The 15,039-nt window shown below is 37.3% G+C and overlaps 2 long non-coding RNA genes across 18 annotated transcripts in view; both read left to right on the top strand.

Annotated features, from left to right (window-relative positions):
* The window catches only part of LOC107877646, a 29,159-nt gene extending 24,016 nt beyond the window's left edge, over nucleotides 1-5,143 (top strand). For 11 of the 14 annotated variants that reach the window (XR_007057552.1, XR_007057555.1, XR_007057553.1 and 8 more), the window contains 2 exons: nucleotides 1,287-1,308; nucleotides 1,386-5,143. This is a non-coding gene — a long non-coding RNA (uncharacterized LOC107877646). The remainder of the gene's footprint in view (nucleotides 1-1,286; nucleotides 1,309-1,385) is intronic. The other 3 variants (XR_007057548.1, XR_007057560.1, XR_007057549.1) reach the window with 3 other exon arrangements.
* A 1,806-nt stretch (nucleotides 5,144-6,949) lies between these two features.
* On the top strand, nucleotides 6,950-12,745 carry LOC124899999. 4 transcript variants are annotated; one of them, XR_007057564.1, is made up of 3 exons: nucleotides 6,972-10,272; nucleotides 10,644-12,038; nucleotides 12,145-12,745. It is a non-coding gene; the product is annotated as an uncharacterized LOC124899999 (long non-coding RNA). The 4 variants fall into 4 exon arrangements; XR_007057563.1 differs by having other exon boundaries at nucleotides 6,972-10,307; XR_007057562.1 differs by having other exon boundaries at nucleotides 6,997-11,724; nucleotides 11,798-12,038.
* Nucleotides 12,746-15,039: the final 2,294 nt, after the last annotated feature.

Genomic DNA, 15,039 nt, shown 5'->3' with positions numbered 1-15,039 from the left:
TAGTTCAGTGGCATATTTGAGCCTTTTCCCTTAATAAAAATGTAATTTATAGATAAGAATAAACAACATAGGGGGAGGTTTAATCCTACGTGTACTTAACCTTACCTTGCTGGTAACAAACTTATTTCCTCCTCTAAAGTTTACAGTTTCGAGTTTTTCATAATTTTTCACAGGATCACAAGTTCATTTCTGAAGTAATTCTTTAGTTCTTCAAAAATTGTGTATCTTGTAGCAAGTAATTCGTCAAACACCTCATTTGTTGTGAACCTGCGGGGAGCTTCTTTTTGTTTAACAGCAAATCCTCATGCATTTCTAACAAATTTCGGATTATTCATTTTTACAAGCACCTAAAGGATCCTTGTATATTAAGGTTACTTGATGGGACTTTTTGAATTGAAGTTTTATTAATGTTGAATACTTTTAACAATGGAAGACGAGAAAAAGGAAAGAGAGACCAAAAAAAGGTAATAGATCTAAGGAAGTGACGCTTCTTATGCAGTTCAAAATTAAATCCATTTTAAAGACATCCTCCGGCAAAAAAAATTTCGCAAAATATTGGGGGATCGAGGGAGAAACTTAAGTGTATGGTGGTAAGTGAAGCAAAGAGCGAGAAAGCATCAACTACTTAAGAGCATGAAGACACAGGATTGAAAAAAAGAGAAAGAAAATGAATAAAGAAAAAATAGTGAGTAAATTTTAGAAAAACACAATAAGAATCAGTAGCCTGTTATAGCAGGTTTAATTTTAGAAAAATAAACAAAAAATAAGAATTGGTAGCCTGTTGTAGCAGGTCAACAGTACCTGTAAAAAAAAGGGGGGGTACACTGGCAGTGAACCAAACTTAACTCTTTTTTAATTGCTTAAAATTTTCATACAAATGCATTGTAAAATTATTGTCAAAATGTATCCAAAATATTCCTACGTATCTCAAAAATCTTTTGTTAAAATTCTGTACATAACTAATAGAGTATTGTAGCAAATAGGTCTTGCTCAAGTATTTTGTTGGTTGTCATGTGGCATTTTGGTGACCAGAAAGTATAATTGCAGTAAATTCACAGTGAACGAATCTATATTACATCTGTATGTACAACAACATATCTAGTGTAATCCCACAAAATGGGTCAAAATGGGATCTAGGGTGGGGAGGGTAGAGTGTACGAACACTTACTCCGACTTGGAGGTAGTGAGGCTATTTATGATTAATCATATCTCTATATACTAATGTAAAATATATCCATCATATTTAATTACATTAAAAGTTTATAAACTCATCTCAATATTTGCAGGTCTCAGACAAACATTAGCATGGTGCGTTTCTGGCAAACAGTCTAAAAGAGCAATTGTATATTAGGACACTGTATAACTACAAGCTTTTTCTTCCACAGAACAATGGTGATTGCTCCCAGAAGAAAGAATGAGGCCAACAAGGATAAGAGGGACTTTTAAGAGGGTGGTTGACCCCTCTGTTTGGCCTATGATTTCTCAATTAACAAAACTAACAGCCCTCTTCTTCTGAAAACCAAGAAACCAAATATCTGGCGCCTTCGTTGCTCTGTTGCTGGATCTTTAGTCCAAAATTTTCTCAATGTCTGGAAATCTATGGAAGAGTAACATTTTCTGAAAGAGGCCGTGATGATACTTGTTAATCGGGGCATTTGCACAAATGGCCTTTTCTAAAGCCACTGTTTAAATTGTCCTCATTTCTATTTGGGCATTGAGATATCCCGACCAATATCTTGGCTTGGTAAAAACTGGAATGGGCTGTGATTTGAGGCTTTCTCCTTCACATGCAACCGGTTCTTTTGCAGTCATTTGCAGTCATGGCGTGGTCGCCTTCTCTTTGCCCCATTAGAAAACTGAGATCTGAGCCCCATTTTCCAAATTTCCTTCCGGACAACCCGGGAATCGAACACGTAACCTTTTTTGATGGAAAAAGATCAATAACATCCTTTTTATGCACCCATTGATTAGTCTTCAATGGGAAGTGTTCTCTGGAATTGGGATTCTTCAATTCTCTGTGTTAGACTGACATGATAGCCAACTTCACCAGGCAACCTTTTCTGTATGCATGTTTTTGCATATGAGTATATGTGGATTTGTGCATATGTTTCCGTCGTCTTTATTTTTTCCTCACTTGTTGTGTTCCAAATCAATGAACTCCAAAAGAGGAACCAATATGGCTGTGATGATAATGTTTGTTGAGCTAATTAAACATCGGGCACTGGATTTTTGTTGCCTGTATCTTGGCTTGGCAACTTGAATTTCTTCAATTTGCAGTCATGGCAGGTGGCAGAAAAGCCGATGCCCATACAAATCTGAGCCTCCAGTTGAAAGCAAACATTAACTGTCTAGTAGTAGTACTTGGACCTCAATCTGGTTAATGGCAGTGATGATATTTGCTTATCTGGGCTTCAAGAATAAAGACAATCAGACCCGTATCTTGGCTTGGCAAACCCTAGATGCTATGTGATTTAAGGCTTCTCTACTACAGGCAACTGGTACTTTTGCAGCCATGGTGTGGTTTCTCTTTTCCCGATTGATAACCCAGATCTGAGCCTCAAAATTGCAAGTAGTCATGGACATTGTTTGGTGGAAGCCCATATTCACTTATTTTGGAAGCCACCTCATAAATGAGGCACCAAAGAGAATTATTCATTTATTTATTTATTTATTTGTTCATTCAGTCAGTTCTACTGATGTTCTGGCTTTGTGAACGCCAACAGCGAGAGTCATACTTGAAAAAGGTGAAACATTGAGGCAGTGATGATATGGTTCTTGGTAAACCGGCAGCAAGACATGGTTCTGTGAGTGTATCTAAGTCCAAATTCTGCTCGAACTTAGTCAGACATATATAGAAAACTTGCTACTTATGGATCCAGATTCTTTTCCCTCAATTCATTATAGTTGTTCTATGATGGCTAAATTCATTGCTATTTTCTTTTCCCCTTTTCACCATGGAGGGTGTGGCGAATTGGTCAGAACTTCCATAGAATCTACTTATTACAATAGCGACGCTTGCAACAGTTATGGGGGATTTCGTTGTATTTGGTGCTGTTTGTAAATCATGGCGAAGTGCTGCTACTAACGAAAATTTTGATGTCTCATCTCCCGAAATTGCTTTGCTTATGCTGACTGCTGGTAAAGATGATGATTACCGAGAATTTTACTCTGTTTCCATGGAGAAAGGTTCAAGCAGTTTTCTCCCAGTAGCTAAAGCGAGATCGTGTCTTTCAACACAGGGATGGCTTTGCACTGTGCAATATACAGGTATCGGAGATATGTGTGGTTGCATCCTTTCTCATGAACCCAAATTCAGCTTCCTCCACATACTTCCTCCAAACACACCCCTATGCTCTCTTGCTCTTCATCTGTCTCTTTGTGCTGCTGCAGCTATTGATGTTGTAGAGGGGCTGTGATGATTGCTTGCTTTCCTTTCTGGGCTATGTTCAATCATGGCATTAAAAATATACCCGATCTGTATCTTGGCAGGGTGACCCAGTTATGGCTTTGAATAGCAAACTGATGTCTGCACCGATGGCTGCATCAATCTTCTCTTTTGCTTTGTTAAGAAATACAGAAAATCTGAGCCCTCATTAACCCATTTCGTGGTCTTCCATGGTGAGTCCATTCTCAGATTTGCAAACCTATTATGGTTTTGTGTTGAAATTTCGGCTCTGAAGAATAAGGGAGAAAATGATAAAAATGGTCTCTTATGTTTGAGGATATGTCTAAGATAGTCCCTTAAGTATGCATTTAACAATTTTGGTACTTTAAGTTTGCCAAAATTTTAACATTTTTAGTCTCCGTAAAATATTTATTGAGTTCGATTAGATTTGAAGGAGATGGTGGGGAAAAAGGGAAATTAGTGGGAGCTCACAACAACAACCCAGTGAAATGTAAGAGGAGGGAAGGGGAGGGTTTTGTTTACGCAGCCTTACCTCTACCTTGTGAAGGTTAAAGGGTGGTGAGCTCCCGCTAATTTTTGGGATTTCTTGGGTGTTTGACCTTCTCAGATATGCCGATGATTTAGGGGTCAAGCTATAGAATTTCCCCAGAAATGAGGCAAAACAGAGAGTTTGGGATTTTCTTTGAAGGGTGGTTGCCCCTTTCTGTTCCACCATTGATTGTCCTCCATTATCAACCAACAGCCCTTGTTTATGGAAAAACCAAAATGGATTTAACATATATACGCTGAGACTTTGTCTTTCTTCTCTGTGTGTGTATGTGTGTGTTTTACAGTGTTGATGAAATGTTCATGAAGATGCAGTGATGATGATGTTTCTATACTGGGCTAACCAATTTGAGCTTTGAGATATTCAACCCATATTTGGTGAGACGACCTGGCTTCTGTCTCTCACATGCAACTGGTGTTTGCAGCCATGGCATGGTTGGCTTCTGTTTTGTGGAACTTTTGCCTTATCATAACATACATCTGAGCCCCATTTCTTTGAAAAGAAAGAAGAAGAATAATCTTTCTGTGATTTACTGCTACAAGCTATAAATCTTCTTGTAGTCCTATTGTATCATCATATTTGTTCAGTATCCGCTGAGCATAGCCTAGAAAAAAAAGAAGAATGAGGCAATGGGGAGATTGGGATTTTCTGTAAAGGGTGGTTGCCCCTCTCTGGTCTGCCCGTGATTTCTCCATTGATAACCAAAAGGTCAACAGCCCTTTGAAATAAACAAGAAAAAACAAAGAAAAAAAGAAAAAACTTTCATCCAAACACATCCTTTGTACTGCTGCTTCTGAACTTATAAAGGGGCTTGCTTTCTTTTCTGGGCAATGTTCAATCGTCGAATCGAAAAAAATCTGACCCGTATGTCGTCAGGGCGACACTGTACGGCTTTGAGTAGCAAACTGGTGTCTGCAGCCATGGTAGCATCACTCTTTCTTTATTTTGTTCAAATACAGCAAATTGGAGCCCTCAATAATCCATTTCATGGTTTACTGTGTTAAGTACATTCGCGGTCAAGGAACTCTTAATTGAAATTTCAGCTCTGAATAATGACGCATTGGAAAAATGGGAAATTCGAAGGTGAAAAAAAAAAAGGAATTCCCCCCCAAAATGGAAAATGGTTAACCCAAAAATGAGGCAAAACAGAGAGTTTGGGATTTTCTTTATTGGGAGCTTCCCCTCTCTGTTCGGCCATTGATTTTCCTCCATTATCAAACAACCAACAGACCCCGTGTTCTATGAGTAAATGGAAAATTGATTTAACTTGTACATGCTGTCTTCTCTCGTCGATATGTCTTTGGGGATTTAGATTCAAATTTAGTGTGTCTGACAACCTAGAAAAATTAGGGTTATAGCTGCCGATAACTGGACCGCCGCATTCTTTGTGTGTGGATGGATAGTACATAAAGAGGCAGTGATGATGGTGTTTCTATTTTCTTGGCTAACCAATGCCGGCGTTGAGATTACGGACCCGTATCTTGGTATGGCAACTTGGTATGGCTTGTGGCTGAGATTTCTCTTCCATGCAACCTACAGACCCGTATCTTGGTATGGCAACTTGGTATGGCTTGTGGCTGAGATTTCTCTCCCATGCAACCTACGTTTGCAGCCATGGCGTAGTTGGCTTCTCTTATGCCTCATCATTCCACGCATCTGAGCCCCATTTGCTTCCAAAAAAATAAAAAATTCTTTTGCATGATACAATGTTGGAATATGTTCAACCTGGGACTTTCTGTGCAAGTTTACGTCATCTTTCAAGTCCTTATGTATCATCATATTTGTTCGGTATCAGCTGAGTTCTGTAAAACAATTTTCTTGAGTCGAGGGTTCATCAGAAACAGTCTTTCTACAACAACATACCCAGTGTATTCTCATATAGTGGGGTCTGGGGAGGGTAAAATGTAAGCAGTCCATACCACTGCCTCCGAAGAACTAGAGAGGTGGTTTTCGATAGACCATCAATATATATATATATATATATATATATATATATAGGCAGATTAATTTCAATAAATGACAAATTTTTCTTGTTTAAATCAATATATTGTAAAATATCCTACTCAGTACTTCCTCTTTCCCGTTGTTTCTTTATGTCTATAGTTCTTTTATTCTATATTTTCCCAAAACATATAAATTTTTTTTTTTTTACCCAGTTCATCTCTTCCTCTCAACCTATGTTCTTAACAAATTACTTCTTTAACCACACCCCGAAAACTTCATCTGGCAACTAACACTCGTCCTTCGTCTATTCTGCAAACCTAGCGGACTTATCAAGGCCAGAATTTCTAGGAATTTACAAGTTAATCCATCATTATTATTAAGAAATTAAGAGGTTAACCATATACTAAGGGTAATGAATTTAAACAAACATAGTTTAATTTACATGATGTACGACAGACACATTTAAATAGTAAATGTTGAAACTCAATTTTATAATTTTCAAGGTATAAATAAAATAAGCATGATAAATAGTCCTAAAGATTTAGATAGAGTAATAAATATTCTAAGATAAAATAGAAATAATAGGAGAAAAACCCTTAGCACATTGGAACGCTAACGTAATTATGTGTAAATTAGAAATAATCAACTCAAAATATACCATAAAGATAACATCTATAGAACCTAACAATGAAGATATAGAAGAATTTGAGAAAGAAATCAAAGAATTGTTAAAATTAGAAGTGATTCGAAGATCAACATCTAGACACAGATCACAGATCAGCAGCATTCATGGTAAGAAACCATAGTGAGCAAATAAGGGGAAAAGCTTGTATGGTAATAAACTATAAAAGATTAAATGACAACACCAAAACAGACGCATGTAAGTTATCAGATAAAAATGAGTTAATTAATAGAATACAAGGTAAAAAGATATGTAGTAAATTTGACTGTAAATCAAGATATTGGCAGGTAAAAATGCACCCAGACAGCATAGAATGGACAGCATTCATCTGTCCAGAAGGGCATTTTGAGTGGCTCGTTATGCCGTTCGGACTAAAAACAGCTCCACTCATTTTTCAAAGAAAAATGAATAATATTTTTAGAGATTATAAAAATTTTATATTAGTATATGTAGATATTTTAGTATTTAGCAAAGATATGCAGCAACATTTAGGACATTTACAAATGGTATTTAGTCTATTTGTTAAATACGGAATAATAATTCGCAAAAAGAAAATGGATTTATGTAAAACACATTAATTTCTTAGGAATCACCCTAGGAAATGGGAAGATAAAACTAACATCTCATATAGTCAAAAAGGTATTAGAAATGCCTGACAAATTAGAAAATACTAAAGACCTACAAAAATTTTTAGGATTAGTAAATTACGCAAGAAACTTTATTCAAGACTTAAGAAAAATAGCAGGACTTTTATATGCTAAAACAGGCTGTAAAGGGCAGAAACATTTTAATCTAGAAGACATTAAATTAGTACAACAGATTAAAGAAAAGGTTAAAAATATCCCAAATTTAAAAATTCCACTAGAATCCGATTATTTAATCGTCCAGATTGATGGAAGTAAATTAGGATGGGGAGCAGTGTTAAAAGTTAAACCTAATAAATATAGTGATAAAAATGAAGAAAAAATTTGTGCATATCAAAGTGGACAATATAAAGAAAAAGGTAATATGCCTAGTATAGATTTAGAAGTATTAGCTATAGTACATGGTTTAAATAGTTTTAAATTATATATTTTAAACAAAGAAGAAGTTTTAGTAAGAACAGACTGTGAGGCGATTGTTAAATTTAGCCAAAAAATAAATGATAAAGCTAGTAGTAGAAGAAGATGGTTAAATTTTATGAACACTATATCGGTATATAAGAACATTGTTTTTGAATATATTAAAGGTAAAGAAAATGAATTAGCGGACCAGTTAAGTAGGTTACAATTAAAAACAAAATTGGTTAACCAAAACTAATGTTTGTTTCAGCATGCGACCACCTGGTCAACATACAACAGACAAGGGCAAGGGAGTAGCATCTTCCTCATCTCAAGACATTTATTATCAGAGACTGCTAGGAAACGTTAAATTTAGACCCCAAAATTCTATAGGACTTCAAAATTCCATAGAACCAATGGAAAGAATAGACTTTGGACCTTTTAATTTAATTTCTTTTCCACCCAGTAATTATTTGTTCAAACTTAGACCAGAACATGTTTTAAACAGACCCCAATAATGTTTGGTAGATAATCTTTGGATAGCACACCATAAGCCAGACCACAAACATTTTTTAGCCTCTATAAATGCTTTATGTCAATATATATTAGACAAAAGTAAGCCTAGATTCAAATATTATGTCATTATACATGGTAAAACAAATGAAATTTTTCAGACTTGGTTAGAAGTAATGGACTCTATAAAAGGTGTAAGAAATCTTCTTTACAAAGGTTTTAATGATTTTTCCGAAGCTTTAGACTATGCAAGAGGACATCTTGGACCAAATTTTTATTTATCACCAGCCCTCAGATAAAATCCAGACCAGACACCCCTAATACAATATTCAAAGGGATTCAGGAAAAATAATTTTTTGTGACCATTGCACCTCAATGACCGACGCCTTCAAAAGATCAAATCTTCGGAAGGAAGCTCTTATTGTGGAAAATTCTAGACTCATGGAGCAAATACAGACTCTACAAGACAAGCTTAGTAAATATCAGACAAGAAAGACTCATGCAAGTACTCAGACACATAGTTCTCCATCTCCATAAAAAATGGATGAGAAGGGTGTGCATTCTCCTCTGAATGCTCAGAATTCCAATGTATCGGATGTTGGTACAACTAGTCCGGTTCAAACGGTAACCGGTAAAGACAAATTAAATCCGTTTATGGCTGTCACTTTGCCAAAAAGTGAAGATGAAGCAGGACCTTCATCAAAACCACCTAGAACTAGTACCTTAAAAAAGATAATAATGGCGAAAAAGAAAAATAAACAAATTGAAATTTACGTAAAACAGACATTAGAGAAATTCTTTAGTAGCCAAGAACAAGATAAGCATATGGATAGTAAAGACAAACCATGTACAAGCACAGATAGGGTAGTTCCAAACATGAACAATACTACAGACATTAATGTTCCAAGATCGTCAGATGAAGAAGACGATAGATTTGAAGATAGTCTTCTCCAAGATGCTCAGGATCCCTATGAAGATGATGACTTTGGAATGAGCTTCGACACCATAGCCCTACATAACTTGGATACATAGACAGACAGAAGACAAGTGGAAAAGAAGATAGATACGTGGAATAATAAGATGCAAGTATTATGATGGTATTATGATAAGAGTGCCATGTGGGTATGCCCACTTCGAGTCTTGTAATTAGTCAAGTCCATGTCAGAGTGCTTCCTTTATCATTACTTTCCCAAAAGAAAAGAAAAACTGTTGAAGCACGCGTTTAGAAAGGAGGAATAATAATGCATGTGACGATGGAGCCCAATCTGTACCCGACCTGCATTATTAAAGAATCTTATCCTTATCTGTCGGCCATATTGTCCAGGCCACGTAGTTTAATCCGAGTCCACTCCTTTTTTCTTAATTTGGTCTATATAAGACTTAGAAATAATAGCGAAAGGTAGATCGAAAAAACTCTGAAAACCTTTAGGGTGTGTTTTGATGGTTGTTTTCATTGTATTGTATTGTTCTTTTGAAAAGCTATACAACAAATATAAAGCTGAAATTATATTGGCTGACGTACAGGGCCTTAATTGTCCTTTAAGTTCAGGTGTAGGTCTTTAATAGGGCTGTGATAATTGGTTTGTCCGAGTTAGATGGAATCGGGATTTGATAGGCCGTATCTTGGTGGGACAGTCCGGTTATAGAATTTGCAGCCATGGTTTAACTCCCTCTGTTTGGCCTATGATTTTCAATTATCAGTCTTCTTTCTTTGTCAAAGAAAACCAGAAACAAATTATCTGGCGCCTTCGCCATCACGCGTTAATGGATGCTTTCGTCCACAACTTCCATAATTTCTTGAAATCTATGGAAGAATAAACATTTTCTGAAAGAGGGTGTGATGATACCTTTTTATTGGCTTTTCCAGAAATGACTTTTTCTCCACTATTTAATTCCTGTCCTCATTTCCATCCGGGCAATGAGACATGCTGGCCCGTATCTTGGCTTGGCAAACACCGAAATAGCCTGTGATTTGAGGCCTTTTCTTTCACGTGGAATCGGTTTTTTCGCAGCCATGGCGTGGTTGTCTTCTCCTTGCCCATGAGAAACTGATATCTGAGCCTTATTTTCTGAATGTCCTCGGGACGGTCCAGGAGTCGAACACAAGACCGTTCATCAAAACTCATTTTGCCGCGTTTCAGTGAGAATTTGGGAATTTTCCCTTATAATGATGTGGTATGTCTGGGGAATTCTTTTCATTTGGGAACACTCTTTTTATGCAACCATTGATTAGTCTTCAATGGAAAGTTGTTCTCTGGAATTGGGATTCTTCAGTTTTATGTGTTAGACTGACGTGATAACCAACTACACTGCCATAACAGTTTCAGCTAAAAGAATAAGATATCGGGGGATGTTTCTCAGTTGGGATGCTTATGTTCAGTTGTCTTAATTTTGTCACACAAAAAGGGGAAACAATTGGGCTGTGATGATTATGTTTGCTGATTGTGCATTAGATTTTTGTTGCCTATATCTTGGCATGGCAACTTGAATTTCTTCTGTTTACCATGACAGGTGCCAGAAAAGTTGATGCCCCAGATACAAATCTGAGCCACCAGTTGAAAGCAAAGTATTAACAGTAGTAGTAGTACTTGGACCATCGGTCTGATTTATGAGTTTAATCCAAAGTATCCTAAAACTATGCAACTATTTTCTCAGAAGTGGCGGTGATGACATTTGCTTATCTGGGCTTCGAAAATAGAGACAATCGGACCTGCATCTTGGCTTGGCAAACACCAGTTGCTATGTGATTTAAGGCTTCTCTTTCACATGCAACTGTTACTTTTGTAGCCGCAGCATGGTCTCTTTCTCATTTCCCCATTAATAACACAGATTGAGCCTCAAAAACTGTTAAGTAGTCTTGGACATTGTTTGGTGGAAACCTATTTTCACTTATTTTGAAAGCCTGCTCGTAAATGAGGCATCAATGAGAAATGTGCAACTATTTATTTATTTGCTTATTCAGTCTGTTTTGCAAGTAAGCCAAGGATTTCTTGCTGCTGCTACTGTTGATTCTCGTCTTGCTGCTGCATTGTTGAGTGAACATCTAAACAGCGAGAATCATTCCATAAAAAGGTGAAAATTTGAGGCAGTGGTGACATATCTTGACAAATAGCATTATTTTTCTGCATTGAGATGATATTAAGACTCGTATCTTGGCAGGGCAATCTGTTGAAGGTTGCAGCCATAGCATTTCTGAGTAACTTAATACTTATCATAGAGAGATCTGAGCCTCGGATCAAGTACTTTCTATATTTATTAACTCCTTACACCCAACAACCTATGTGACATGTAAGACCACTAGATTTAAATGGCATTTTAGTACATTACACACCTATGGTTCCTCCATTAGTTCAACCAGTAGTCCTCTTCCTCTTTATTCCTCATAGAAAACCAATATCTGGCCCCTTCGCCATCATGCTTACTGGAATCTTAATATGAGCTTAGTCCAAAACTTCCAGTGTTTCTTGGAAATTTGGAAAAGAATAACCATTTTCTGAAAGAGGTGGTGATGATGCCTGCTTATCTGGTTAAACTGTCAGAACAGGAATTCCAACCCATATCTTGGCTTGGCAAACACCGGCTATGATTTGAGGTTCGTTTTCACATGGTATCGTTTTTTGTTTTTGGGCAGGCATGGTATGACCTCCTTCTCTTTGTCTCATTAGGAGCTCACATCTGAGCAGCAGCTCGAGATCAAACACGAATCCTACGACTGAAACCCATTTTGGGCTGTTTCAGCAGCTCAAAGAACGAGATATCAGAAAGCAATGGTGATTTTTCCTTACGAAAAGAAATCACAGCACCTTTTTTATGTCAACCGTTGAGTAGTCTTCACCACACCATTGCAGCTTAAAGAATAACACTGTGGGAGATGACTCTCTGTGGATGACCATCTCCGACATTCTGGTAATCTCGTCTTACTTTAAATTAGACGACAGTTTGTGCATATGCATATTTCTCGTGTCTATGAGACATTGTTTGTCCTCACTGACTGTGTTTCAATGCAATGCAGACAAAGTTACATGTTCATGAAGTCAGGGAGGAGAAACAATGAGGTTATGATGATAGTGTTCACTGAGCTCATTTAGTCGGGCATTGGATTTCTGTAGCCGGTGTCTTGATGGGGCAATCTGAATTTCTGGAATTTGCAGCTATGGCTGGTGCAAAGAATTCAATGCCCCACATATGCTGAGCCTCTTGCATCATTTTTCCATTACCAACGAGGCCAACAAGAGGAGAAAAGGACCAAAGGACTTATGGGTGGATGCCCCATTATGCAGTCTTATGCTCCTATCTGTCTTTAGTTAGACAAGCACAGGCTTATCTTTGCCCCGCCCCCCAGTGACCTGCTCGGGGATAACTTTTCGCACCACAGCTTGGGGAATGTATCTTAACTTTGTATGGCAAATGAACTCCTCGTTTTAGTCTTCTTTTCCTTCTTTGGGCTCGGTGTAATAGTAGCCGTGGACCTTGAAGCAGATAATAGCTTGTTGATATATTGTTTTTTGTATTTCTTCCAGGTTCATAGTGTTGGAGAACATCTACTTTCAAAACTGTGGATTCTTGTTTCATGTTGGTGCATGGTAATTATGAAACGACGAAAAATTATATAATCATTTCAAATCTAGTATTCAGCAAAACAATATAAATTGAATCTGAGTTTGATGTATCCAAGTTTAAAAGTACGTTATAGTTCTATACCTAACTTTAATCTAATGAATTGATTATCATATATGTAGGTAACGTTGGCGTGTCCTATGTTGTACAAATTATTAACATAGCTTGTCAGAAGTGTTTTTTTTTTTTTTTTCAATAAGTAGTCATCAAGTTACAGTTCAAAAACAAACTAAATTTTGAAAGTTTAATATTTGGTACTATACAGTTTCATTTATTGGTCAATAAATTAACAAAAACTGAACGCTCAACCCGAACAACCTCTACTAACAATACCATAATCATATTTTTATACTCTGTTTGGATGATTGTTACCTATGTTATTGCATTGTATCATTACTATCAATAACGTGTATTGTTTTGATTGCCCAGTAAGCTCCATTTTTTATAACCTTGATTGGTACTTATAACATATTGCATGTTAAACTTTTCGGGTTTGGGCTGTGGAAAAAAATTTGGGCAAAACTTATCGGGCAGTTCCCGATGGTCTATTTAGTGGACCGAGTTGTTTTGGCTGGATTGGGGGAGCCAAATTTCAAGTCAAACGGGCGAAACGGTAGAACTGCGGGGTTGTGACTTTTGGTGGGTGTTAGTACATGGTACGGGGTGGTTTCAGTCTCCTGAGAAAATTCTGGGTAAAACCTTTCAGGCGGTTCCCCGATGGTCTATTCAAAGGATCGGGTTGCTGAGTCAGTTTCCAAGTCAAACGGGGCAAAACAACAGGAATTGCAGGATTTTTTTCGACTTTCGATGGGTGTTAGCCAACAATTTAGGGGGTGGGCTCGGGTTTCAAGAAAATTTTGGGTGAAACTTATCAGGCGGTCCTCCATTTGCCTATTAAATGAATTGGGTTGCTTTGGCGGGGTCGGAAGAGCCATTTTTCAAGTCAAACGGACGGAACGACAGAAATTACGTTTTTTTATGACTTTCAGCGGGTGTAAGCCCATGATTTCGGAGGTGGGCTTGGGCTCCAGAAAATATTCTGGGCGAAACTTCTCGGGCGGTCCCTCGATGGCCTATTAAATGGATTTGGTGGCTTTGGCGGAGCTGGGAGAGCCATTTTCCATGTCAAACGTGTGAAACAACATGAAATTCAATTTCTTGCGACTTTCGACGAGTGTTAGTCCACGGATCAGGGGTTGGGTACGGGTTCCTAAAAAAATTTTGGGCGAAACTTTTCTGGAGGACCTCTAACGACCAATTAAATAGATCTAGTTGTTTTGGAGCGGCTGGAGGTGTTATTTTCCAAGTCAAATCGGAAACCACAAGAATTGCGGGGGGTTTTACTATTTTCGGTGATTGTTAGCCCAATGATCGGGGGTGGATGTAGGCTCCTGGAATTTTTTTGGAAAAAACTATTCAGGCGGTCCCCTAACGGCTTATTAAATGAATCGAGTTACTTTGGAGTGGCTGGGGAACCATTTTCCAAGTCAAACGAACGAAACGACAGAAATTATGAATTTTTGTGACTTTCGTTGGGAGTTAGCTACAGACCGGGGCGAGTGCGGGCTCTACTAGATGACTGATCTAAAAAGGAAAAGAAAGCACATAAAATGAAATTAAGAGAGTATTGACTTGACGCATCCTTTTAAAAAATAGTAATAAATAGTAGGAATAATTTTATACTTTTAATAATTTATTTATTGCTTTAAGATATGAATTGCATAATTCATAATATTTAATAATAAAAATAAATAATAATAAATTATTAATTGAACTGTTTTTTTTTTCATACTGAAATTCCCATAAATATGATCTCTTTTTTATGCTTACGCCGATGATGATTTTTGTTCATTCGCTTTCTCAGCTTTTCTAATCGGGTCATTTGAGATGACCCGACCCGTTTTTGCAGCCATGGCGTTGCCGGAATCTCTTTTGCTAATTTTTTTTCTAAGCTGCATTTGAAAATGGATAACTGGTAAAGTTGGGTCCGGCATTTTCCCATATTGATTTATAGTTGTTTTTGTTTTCAATTGGAAATTCCGGCCGGAATTCTCAGCTCCGATCATCTTTTTTACCGGAGAACTCCTCTTCAGCTCTGTTTACCGGCAATATCCCTTTTCCCTCCAACAATTTGCTACTGTAGGATCCGAATTGTGAGTTCAATTCGACCCGATTAGGATTCGGGTTTTATATGGGCCTTTTCATGTAAGGCCCAATTGATTAGGGTTTATATGGCAATAGTATAAGAACCAGCACCATTAACACGAAAATGGAACAAATCTCATTACTC

This window comes from Capsicum annuum, chromosome 7 (assembly GCF_002878395.1).
Source record: "Capsicum annuum cultivar UCD-10X-F1 chromosome 7, UCD10Xv1.1, whole genome shotgun sequence".
Classification (NCBI taxonomy): Eukaryota; Viridiplantae; Streptophyta; class Magnoliopsida; order Solanales; family Solanaceae; genus Capsicum; species Capsicum annuum.
This window is presented reverse-complemented; position numbering and strand designations above follow the sequence as displayed.